Consider the following 12,988-nt stretch of genomic DNA (forward strand, 5'->3'; position numbering starts at 1 on the left):
GCTAAAAGATTTCAATGTGAGATTTCAATGTGAGGAATCCATCAAAATCTAGAGGAGAACATAGGCAGCAACCTCTTCGACAATGGCCAGAGCAACTTCTTTCAAGACACATCTCCAAAGGGAAACAGAAGGGAAAATGAACTTCTGGGACTTCATCAAGATCAAAAGCTTTTGCAGAGCAAAGGAAACAGTCAACAAATCGAAGAGGCAACCCACAGAATGGGAGAAGATATTTGCAAATGACTGATAAAGGGCTATTATTCAAGATCTATAAAGAACTTCTCAAACTCAACACCCAAAAAACAAATAAAGTTAAAAAATGGGCAGAAAATATGAGCAGATACTTTGTCAAAGAAGACATACAAATGGCTAACAGACACATGAAAGAAATGTTCATCATCATTAGACCACAGGGAAATTCAGATAAAAAAAAAAAAACAAATTGAGGTATCACCTTACACCAGTTAGAATGGCAAAAATTGACAAGGCAAGAAACAACAAATGTTGGCAAGGATGTGAAAAAAGGGGAACCCTCTTACACTATTGGTGGGAATGGAAGTTGATACAACCACTTTGGAAAACAGAGTAGAGTTCCTCAAAAATTTAAAAATAGAACTACCCTATGACCCAGCAATTGCACTACCAGGCATTTACCCCAAAGATACAGATGAGTGAAAAGAAGGGCCACATGCACCCCAATGTTCACAGCAGCAATGTCTACAATAGCCAAACTATGGAAAGGGTTGAGTGAGATGCCCTTCAACAGACAAATGGATAAAGAAGATATGCCTCATATATATAATGGAATATTACTCAGACATCAGAAAGGATGAACACCTAACTTTTGCAACAACATGGATGGAACTGGAAGAGAGTATGCTAAGTGAAATAAGTCAAGCAGAGAAAGTCAATTATCATATGCTTTCACTTATTTATGGAACATAAGGAGTAGCATGGAGGACATTAGGAAAAGGAAGGGGAAAATGAAGGTGGGGAGGGTGGAATGGGTGGGGAGATGAGCCATAAGAGACTATGGACACTGGGAAACAAACTGAGGGTTTTAGAGGGAAGGAGGGTTGGGGGGGGGGGTTAGCACAGTGATGGGTATTAAGGAGGGCATGTATTGCATGGAGCACTGGGTATTATACAGAAACAATGAATCATGAAACACTACATCAAAATGATGTACTGTATGGTGACTAACATAATAAAAAGTGCACAAAAATTTTTAAAAAATAAAAATAATAATTTAAAATAAAAATGATACCCACTTCAACTTAGCAGCAGGAATCAGGCATAAAATGTAAATATCTCAAAATGCAGACTGTCAACATAGCTATTTTATAGTATCTGGAAAAAAATCTGTTACTGTTATTGTCTTTCAAAATGGGGACAAGTATATTTAAAATTTAATGTATTTGTTTAATGATTTTTAAAATTACACTATTGTCTTTCTACTTCCCTCTATTTCTTCCTTTTCTCCCAGAATCTGTTAATTTTCTTTCTTCTCATTTCAGTGTTTCATCACTCGTTTTGTATGGGGAAGGTTTTAAATATTAACCAAGTCAAATTGTTATATGTGACTGATGATTAGTTAGAAAATTAATTCTTTACAGATTTGTCCCCCCACAAATCCTTCATGATAATTGTCTCAATTATCAAATACTGTCAACGAGTAAATCATGGCATCAAGAATTTGAAAATTATCTAATATAAAAATCATTATTTCATATGGTATATTACTTTCCTTTGATACCCTTCCTGTGTAATGGACTCTTATGGCTTGTTAATGTATACAAAATATGACTAACACTGTTAGGATAGATCATAGACAGCTAGAATGTGAACTTCACTTAAGTAATCCAAAACCTCATGTGAAAGTTTCTGGTTAATATTTGAATTGGTTACTCATAATTTTGCATAAATTATGAATATTATTTAAATTAACATAACCACTATTTAAACTTATCAAAAATACAAATATATCTAACTATAATCATAGTAGTGATAAATTTGGGACATCAGAGCCAAGTGGAAATAATTTTTAAAAAAGGTGAATATTTATTAATGATTTATTATACACTAAATGCTACTCTTTGTATATTATATATATTACTACATTTAACATGATTTTACAAGGCAGGGAGTATTTCATCCCATTTTACACATGAGAAAACCTGAGAAGCTGTGTAAACTAACCAAAGAAAGTTAAAGTTAGTGAATAATAAAAATTGGATTACAACACAGAGTCCAGCTTCCACAGCCTGCTCTATGCTATCAGTTCTACTGACAGTTACATATATGAAAATGTTCAGCCTCTTAAAAAGAATAATCATTTATTAAAATTGATTAAATTAATAATTCAGGTGTTACTGAATTAAGTTAATAATTATTAAATGAATAATTTATATATTATTTTTAGATAATCCAAGCCTTTATTTAAAATCAATCAATACAGTGTTGTGGCTTTTGCTGTTTTCTAGTTATTCAATTGATTTACTAATTATACTTTTTGAGTTATACATGCTTATACAATGCATGTATAGCCACACTGAAAAGCCTTTTTCCCCATTTTTTAATCTTCAGCTTTTAACTTCTTGTTTATTGTATGCATGTGATTATTAGAATATTCATGTGAGAATTTGTTGAGGGAGCTCATCTTTTTAACTGATAAGTTTTGACTCCATAAATCTCCTTAGAAGAAAGTAAACTTCTGTTATGTTCCTTAAAAGTCAATACATTTTGACATTTTTATAATTCCAAGTTTGAAGTTAACTGCAATGGCTAGGGAATTATTTCTACATCTGTTCATACTTACAGTATGAAATAAATTATGAAATAAATAAATATAAAATAAATTATTTCAAAACATTTTTTCTATCTTTAGTTTATGTATATTTCCAAATCTCTAATCCAAACATTTTACTTCTCTTTGTCACATGTTTTGCACTCCTCGTTTTAAATGCCTAAGACAACTGTTTGGCAATTTAATAACAAACATATTCATTTTTTCTCAAACTTAAAAAAAAACTTAAAACTGGTATTAAAGCAAGCAGATAAGCAAGAAACTCGTTTACTAAATCTTATTATTTGTCTAGAATTGTTAAAATAAGGGGCGCCTGGGTGGCTCAGTGGGTTAAGCCGCTGCCTTCGGCTCAGGTCATGATCTCAGGGTCCTGGGATCGAGCCCCGCATCGGTCTCTCTGCTCAGCAGGGAGCCTGCTTCCTCATCTCTCTCTGCTTGCCTCTCTGCCTGCTTGTGATCTCTCTCTGTCAAATAAATGAATAAAATCTTTAAAAAAAAAAAAAAGAATTGTTAAAATAAGCAATTAAAACCATTTTCATTTTTATAATTTTATATTAAATTATATTTTATTATTATATTATAAATTTATTATAATTGTTAAAATAAACAATTAAAACCATTTTCATCTTTATAATTTTATTTTATAGAAATAATTTTAATACATTTTATGAGTAAGTCAATATTTATTAAAAATTTCTCAGACACAGGCTAGGAGCTGAGAACACAGAAATGGCAAAATATAACCCTAACTTAGAAGAATCTAGAAGAACTACTTCAATGTAGTAGTGAAACAAAAAGGACAAGAATTATTACAGTTTCACTGAATGGGAGATAAAACAAGAAATGCATAAAGTATTAGTAAAGCACATACATTTGTTTAAATGTGTGGAAAGTATCTTATGAGCAGTCTTTGAAAAGGACAGACAGATTCCTACTGGAAACTGTGCTCGGGTATTCACAACAGAGAATTAAGCTTAGTCAGTGTTCATATATGCTAATCCTTCAGCAAGACCACTGGCTTTCTTTAAATAGCCTATATAAGTGTGACCTGGATGAGAGTTCATGAACTTACTCATTGTTGTCTGCCATGCCTATCTATCAGCTTTCAGGATACTGAAGTAGAATGTTGTTGTTACATGTGTGCAGATATATTCACACCACACACACGTACATGCAAGCACAAAGACCCACATTTTTAGGTCCTGTGATTTGATTTTGTTTATTGTATTAAACAAGGTAGAATGAATGAAAACAAACCAGACTGAGTTTTGCTTATAAACACATAAGCACACACTGTAATTAACTTACATGGAAATAGCGACAGATTTCCCTTTTGGTACGTATGTAAATCAAGCAAAAATTAGCTATGATAATAGAATCTATTCCTTAACATTCATATGTAAATTTAAAAATAAAGGATTTAATTAGAAATCATTTTACTATAAAGCAAATATTACTGGCATTGAGAACTTTCTAGAGAATTAATGTTTAGAAATAGCCTGAAAGCAAGTACCAAGCTGCTCTTTAATTAAATGGAGGAGTTAAAGAAAGGAGGTTGAAAGCATCATATTCATAAATGACTTCATGAGATAAATTATTGGTAATCTTGGATGAATAAGTTAAAGGAGGAAAAAGCCAACTAATATAACAACAATATACAAAAACATCCAAGTTTCTTTCTTACTTTCTTCACTACAATCTGCAAATTTACAATCCAAGATAAAAAAAAACTTTGTCACAACAGAATAATACCGAGAAGAGTTTATTATTTTGATCAACTGCTCTAAAAAGGTAACAGAAAAAAATTAAAGTTTCATTGTAAGAGCAGATGAATGACAGTTTCATGAAGTTTATAAAAATGATCATATTGGCTATAATAACATGTATTTGGACATTATATTTGGAAAATATGTAAATGTATCTGGACACAAACAAATATACAGTTGTTATTAAACAATTTCAATAAAATTGCATACATTTTTTTTAAATATTTTATTTATTTATTTGACAGAGATCACAAGTAGGCAGAGAGGCAGGCAGAGAGAGAGGAGGAAGCAGGCTCTCTGCTGAGCAGAGAGCCTGATGTGGGGCTCAATCCCAGGACCCTGGGATCATGACCTGAGCTGAAGGCAGAGGCTTTAACCCACTGAGACACCCAGGCGCCCCTAAAATTTCATACATTTAATAAAGTTAGATTGTTGTCTGATATTGTAAAACGTGTAGAAGCATCAGTGGTAAATCTAAATCATGGTCATAGATGGTCATAGAATATGAATATCAGTGCAGGAGTTGTCTAATTTGCATAACTGTAAAAACTTCAACTGATACGTGACAACAGAAGAATCATAATATGTGTCTTTTTATAAAAGATTTATTTATTTGACAGAGAGAAAGAGATCATAAGTAGGCAGACAGGCAGGCAGAGAGAGCGGGGGAAGCAGCCTCCCTTCTGAGCAGAGAGCCTGATAGAGGGCTCCATCCCAGGACCTTGAGATCATGACCTGAGCTGAAGGCAGAGGCTTAACCCACTGAGCCACCCAGGTGCCCCTCATTCCATGTGTCAAGCATATTTCGGAACGTATTTACAGCCAGTCACAGTAAAGGCGTGAAAAGCAATACTCTTTGGAGGACCAACCATTAAAAAGGCACCTGCCCCTATAGAATTTAAGACTCTTAGCTATCATGGTCCCATGTCACCTGCTGTCACTGCAGATGTGTACAAGGGGCCTCCTCCTCTTTCAACCTGAAGGCTAAGTCTCAGCCTGAGGCAGAGCAATATCCTTTGATGGCACGTCCTCAAGATTGGTAGCATGGTGTTCAAAGTGAGAAAAAGATCATCTATATTTTTAAGCTAACTAATGGACTAGAAATCCACCTAGGAATGAGTGCATAAAAACAGGATCAATCTATGTAACTGAAAATTTTCATATTGTATATATTTGCCATGTTGACGATTTCTATAATAAATATAAAGTGGAAGGATTCCTGTGGCCATTTTCCACTTACTGCATTTAAGGCAATGGAGTAAACGTAACATGGGTCATTATAGATATTGGCCTTCCTTCCCAAAGCTTTGATCGATACCTTACTTCTAAGAACTTACGTTTCATATCTGTTCAAAAAGAAATTAAAAATAAGATATTCCTAAAGGAAGAATTCCAAAATATTTCTGACACTGAGTAAATAAAAAATGATAACCATCAGGACGTTCCAATGTTTTCTGTCCATAGGAAAAAGAAAAAAAAATGTACAGATAGGAAAGGAAAAAGTAAAACCCTTCTTATGAAAAGATAACAAATTGTCTACTAAAATAATTGAGTCTAGCAAGACTACATAAGGTCACCATAAAAATTAATCAGACTTTATGTGCTGCTAACATAGTTGGAAATTTAACAAAATGGGATTTAAAATATCACCAAAAGCACGAATTTAAGGTTACCTTTTTAAAAACATATGTAGGAATTATGCTTCAAAAACTATAACATATTACTGAGAATTTAAATAAGATCTAAATAAATAGAGATATGCCACATTCACAGTTTGGAAACCTCAATATTGTTAAGAGGTCAATCCTCCCAAATTGATGTGCAGATTTATTACAATCAAAATAAAAAATCAACATCCTCTTTTTAAATAGAAATTTTCTAGTGTATTTTAAAATTTACATGTAGGGGCGCCTGGGTGGCTCAGTGGGTTAAAGCCTCAGCGTTCCGCTCAGGTCATGATCTCAGGGTCCTGGGATCGAGCCCTGCATCGGGCTCTCTACTCAGCAAGGGGCCTGCTTCCTCCTCTCTCTCTGCCTGCCTCTCTGCTTACTTGTGATCTGTCAAATAGATAAATAAAATCTTTAAAAAAAATAATAAAAAGTAAAATTTACATGTAACTTGCCAGGACTTAAAATACACAAAACAAATTTTAAGAGGATTAATGAAGGTGGAACTTTCACAGTATCTAATTTTAAGAATTACTATAAAAGTACGATCAAGAGAGTGTTATTGGCAAATTGTTAGGTAGATCGATAGGCCAGCATAGAGTACAGAATTAATTCCAAACATATCTAGTCAATTGATATTTGATGTAATGCCAAAGTAATCTAATAGGGAAACAGGAGGTTTTTGTTTTTTGTGTGTTTTTTTTCCCAACAAATAGTACTGGGAAATTAGTTTTATATAAAAGAATGAATCTTGATCCTTTACCCATACTATAATAAAAACATTTAACTCAAAATGTATCCTAGACCTAAATGTAAGAGTTAAGACTATAATACTTCTGGAGGAATATATAGCAGAAAACATTTGTAACCATTACTTAGGCAAAGATTTCTTACAACAGAAACTTATAGGATGTTATAGAAATAAAGGACAAAATTAGCAATATAAAAACTAAAAACTTCTGTTCTTAAAGATATTATTAAGGTTTTGAAAAAAGTAGCAACAAACTAGAAGAAAACAGTTTTAAAACTCATTTCTGTTAAAAGCTTATAATATTTAAAGGAATCTTAAAACTAAGTAATACAAAGAAAACAACCCAGGGGGGCAAAAGGTTTGAACAGTACATCACCAAAGAAGATATATGAATGGCCAATCAGTACAAAAAAGATGGTCAAAAACTATGGTCATTAGTGAAAGGCAAAAAAAAAAAAAAAAAAAGTATTATATCACTAAACATTTACTAGAAAGGTTAAAACAAAAACAAAAAATAAAAATAACACCCTGATAATTCTAAATGCTGACAATGATGTAAATAAACTAGAAATCTCATCCATTACCAGTGGGAACACAAATGGTATAGCCACTTGGGGAAAAAAAAAAAAAGTTCAGTAGTTTTTTTATAAACAATATATGGTGCTATAATCCTAATCCTATATACATACCTAATGGAATGAAAATTATGTTCACACAAAAGCCTGTATGGCAATATTTACATGAACTTTATTCATCATTACCTAGAACTAGACAAAGTATTTTGTGATTTCATTTACATAACATTCTGGAAAATTAAATTTACTGGTGCAGAACAGGAGTTGGAGGTAAGAATTAACCACAAAGGTGTCACATAAGGAAATTTTTAGGGTGATGCTATTGTTTTGGATAATGGTGGTAGATAGTAACTCTAGCCTAGCCCTAGGTCTGACTGTATATTTGTCAAAAATCATGGAATTGTTGGTCACAAACAATAAACTTTGCTGAATAAAAATTAAAAACAAATCATTCATGGGTATAACAAGAAGGGCTGAATATTATGACAAATGAATCTAATTATATTACAAATATATTATAAACACCATCAAAAGGTAGGAATTAAGTAGCTGACCTAAGTAACTCCAAAAAAAACCAGTTTTTTAACTGGACACTCTGAGATGAAAGTTTTTACCAAAAAGAAATTATATTCTAGGTTTGTTTTGTTTTGTTTTCCCAAGCAGTACTAGTTAGTAATTAAGAAACAATCTGACTTATGTAGTAGGGTTAAAGACATGAATACAAAAAGGTGTAAATACTATGAGCCAGGCATTTCACTGTCTGAGAAAGAAGTTAGAAAGCTTACAGGTGGGAAGGTTAGAATAAACCCTGTGGTACTGGATCAGAATAGAAGATATCGGTATCCACTCATGTTTATCTTAAAATCTCTGGAAATGTAGAGACACGGAATTAAATGCAGTGTTTTGTATGCAAGACCGTCCACACAGGTTATTTCCTAGCTCTGTCTCTGGAGATGGAACGGAAATAGTCACCTCAGGAGCAACAGGCACACATCCACTGTCCAGATCTTAGCTTCCAAACACTGTGAGCAACCAGAAGGACCCAAAGCTCTAAAGACAAATGTCCACTTTTAGGGCTGGAGCAAAGGAAATACAGGATAACCCCAGAGCTTTTTGTAGCACCAAAAAGTCAGGAAGTACATAAAAGTAAGATTGGGGCAATGTCAAATGACATGGAAACTAACTTGAAAGAGCTCCTAATGGATCTAACCTAATGTGGGGGGATCTGTCCCCACTTACAATAGACATATTGTCTATTACAATAGACATACTAAGAATCCCTAGTTTTAAAAATCTACCAGAAACATTTAAAAAGAATTAGGTATGAATTGAAAATATAAAAGTTGAAAGTCTGCGACATATATGTACATTATAAATACTAGTTTCGTTCTATAGCTATCAATCACTTAGCCCTACTGGGTAATGCATGGACCTGTACTGAACTCCTTGATACATGATAAAGTTCCCTGCCTTCTCCCACAAAATCCCTTATAGTACCTTAAAAAAAGGGAAGCGGGCGCCTGGGTGGCTCAGTGGTTAAGCCTCTGCCTTCGGCTCAGGTCATAATCTCAGGGCCCTGGGATAGAGCCCCACATCAGGCTCTCTGCTCAGTGGGGAGCCTGCTTCCCTCTCTCACTCTGCCTGCTTCTCTGCCTACTTGTGTTCTCTCTCTGTCAAATAAATAAACAAAATCTTTAAAAAAAAAAAAAAGAGGGGGGGAAATAAAATGACAGTTTATTTTTGCATGTTCTACAGAAAATCTAGATTATTTTATAAACTTATTTGCCTGCTCAGTGAAGAAAAGTCACATAAGAATTAGAAGAAACTGTAGAAGTTAAGTTTAATCATATATATAATACATAAGTATACTTTAGTATACAGTGCATTATTCAGGCTCTTCTTAAACATTGCATAATAATCTTTTTCTGCTAATTATTAATAGATATTAATGTATGTTTATCTTATATCATTATATCATTATATACATTTTAATTAATTTGAGTTTTATTTAAGAAAAAAGGCAGATACTTGTCCAAATTCTCACTTTGTTTGGTACCATATAAATATAATACTTATAACACAAAATATTTTATAAAGTGTTTTCATACATTTGATTTCATCTAATCTTTATTTTTATTACGGAAAAAAATCTTTAAATATTAACCACCATAAAGTATAAAAGAACCATTTTTACTTTTTAAAATATTTTATTTATGTATTTGAGAGAGACAGAGATTGTGTCAGAGAGCACAAGTGGGGAGGAGAGGGAGAAGCAGGCTTCCCGCTGAGCAGGGAGCCCAATGTGGGGCTCAATCCCAGGATCCTGAGATCACGACCTGAGCCAAAGGCATATGGATAAAGGTTTTATTACTGTTGTCTCTCTTCCTCTCTTCTCCCCTCCCACCCCACAACACAGACTTACTCTGGTTTCTGTTTAGTATTATAGTGCTCCTTGTCAACACAAATTAACTCAGGAGGTGAACTGACTTCTTCAGGCAATAAATAAAAACCCAGAATAAATAAAATCTGAAATACTTATGCTGGCAGGTCTATTGCCATGATTTATGATCAATGTAGATTTTCCTCTTATAGCAAAGTCTTATGTCAGAAATATTTTGTCAATAACAGTATTACATAAAACACAATCATAGTGATATTACTGGAAAAATGTATTGGTGTATAGAAGCAGACTTTGGTTCATCAAACAATGTTATTATAAAACAGCTTTGGTAAAGAACGTTTTAGCTTCATGTTTGTCAAAGGAAGGGAGAACTATCTGAGGCTCAACATTTTCCTGTTAGCACACATGTATTTTATGCTCTTTGTTATGCTGGCTTTCCATTAAATTTATTTATGCTCTATTGCTCTTAGGAGAAAATAATACAATATTCATGCAGAATTTTAGTTGCTTTTACTCTAACAAATAGCATTCTGTTTTTTCTTCTTTAGTGATTTTCCCATGTCACTGCTTTCCTCGTAGATAAGAAATAGTTGTAAAACCACTGAATTAGATTTTGACTTTTTATATTACTTATCAATAGTAGTTTAACAGTGTTATTGAGGTACAATTGATGTACAATAAAAGGCAATATTTAATGTGTACAATTTTACTTGTTTTAATGTACATTTATGGAACCATTACAATAATCAAGATAATGGACATATCTGTCACTTCTAAAATTTCCTTGTATGCTTTTTTAATCCTCTCTTTGGTTGTCTCTTTTCTTCAGGAAAACACTAATCTACTTTGAGTGACTATACATTAGTTTCCATTACCCATATTTTTAAAAATGGATCCATATTATATATACTTGCCATTGCCTGGCTTCTTTCACTCAACATTTGGAGATCAGCACGTATCATCATGTCTTGCATCAATAGTTTCTTTTTTTGCTGAGTAGTTTTCCATTATATATACACATATCATAATTTGTTTCTTTAGTCGCATGTTAATGGACATCCAGGTTGATTCCAGTTTTTTACCATATGAACTAAATCTTTCTCTGAATATCTATTATTATTTCTCTTCCTAGGCCAATATCCACGAATGGAATAGCAAAATTACATTGTAGGTACATGTTTAATTTTTAACAAACTGCCAGGGTATTCATGGAGGCTGTAAAGAAATTTAAGGAGAAATTGATATAGTCATCGTGATGGCTACAATACCTGTTGAAACTTTATATCTTTTTATGTAACAGAAAGGTGAGAAATTCATCAGTTAAGAGAAGAATGGCTGTATCTCATTAGGAATAAATACAGCATTGTTTGGTTGTGACATGGAAGTTCCAATGGTAATTAAAAAAAAAAAAAAGATGTACATGGAAAGTGAGAAGCCAAATTAGCAATTTATTACCTCTTAGCTCCTAATTCACTCTGATTTGCCTCCTCTATGATAACAAAGATATAGCTTGTTAAAACTTCTACTTTATCACCTGGTACAATGTTAATCCTGGTCAATAGAGGACAAACATGAAGGAAGAAAAGTCATTTTCTTCCTGGCTCCTATGTATCTTTGTCACTCATGAGGCTCCCGGAAGAGGACCGGGAAGGTCCTCTGTCTTGCTTACCAGGCTCCTGGAGTACCCTTTCTCCAGTTGCCATCTCCAATGCTCATCTGATTTATCTTGCACTAGATCTCTACAGATTAGATTTTTCCAGTGCTTGATTCCAGAGGGCATGCTACTACCTTTATATTCTACCTTATATCTGGCAGAATCTAATCAAGGATCTGGCTCATTTGACCTTCAAAATATACATCGACATTGAATAACTGAAAAATTCAACATTAGAAAACTTTCAGGGATTTTTATCACTAGAAGATGGCCCAGTTTGCAAAAATGAATAATATCATGTTTCTATTTTTAAACTCCATAAATGTTATCTCTTATAAACTATTGTAAAAATGGTATATGTTGTAAGTAAGCATACAATTAATGTTAGTATCTATGACCAGCAATTAGCAACAAGTCAGACACTTGGTCATTAGTATTAAAGAACATGGTCACCTTCTTGGTTTAAATGAGAATCCATGCTGTTATTTTCATTATACTGAGAGTACTTTCTGTGAGAAGCATCGATTTTAGAAAAGTAAGAAAAGAAACAAGAAGACATGTTAGAAGGCTACTGTAGATGTCTTGTTACAACCTAATGGTGGCTTAGTCTATGTTGTACATACCATGACAAAAAAATTGATGAAATACATATTTTTAAAAGTAGAATCATGCATGTTGGATAGGTTATAAAAAATGAGGGAAATAAGACAGAGCTAACTCAGATCTGTTGCTCAAGTAAATATGCAACTGACTAGAATGGTGAACACAGGAAGAGGGGTATGTTTGAGTGGGACAGGAGTTCAAGATTTCCATTTTGTTGTTAACTTTTTGTTAAGTTGTGGACTTTGTTAAGATGGCTAAAACACATCTGTGTGAAAATATCACAATGCAGTTGGAAATACCAAAGCAGTTCTCAGAGTTGATATGAATTGTGAGAATACTCATGTAGCTGAGACATTTACTGCTCACCAAAACTCTATGTGCTCTCCTGATTTGCCAGCCCTCTTGGATTTAGGCAGGCCCAGGGTGATTAGTTATGCTGAAGTGCTGTGATTGAAAATCATGTGTATCATTTTCAGACCAAATCACTGAAGAACCAATGTGTGACCATTTATCTCCTCGTTTGCCCTGCTGACTTAGATGGCTAAGTTTTCATATGATGCATTAAAATATGATAGACTGTTCACCAGTCTATTTTCCTGAATGACTATTGGGTTTTATAATGTCTATTAGAATTAAACTGAGAACATCAAGAGACTACCTGAATATATGCCTAGAGTTCAGAATAGAGGTCCAATCTAAAGATATACATTTGGGAATCATAAACATGTTTTTAAGTGCTAATAAATATTCTTTGATCAAACTTGA

The sequence above is a fragment of the Lontra canadensis genome, unplaced genomic scaffold (genome assembly GCF_010015895.1).
Source record: "Lontra canadensis isolate GAN:19392208 unplaced genomic scaffold, GSC_riverotter_1.0 scaffold6, whole genome shotgun sequence".
Taxonomy (NCBI): Eukaryota; Metazoa; Chordata; class Mammalia; order Carnivora; family Mustelidae; genus Lontra; species Lontra canadensis.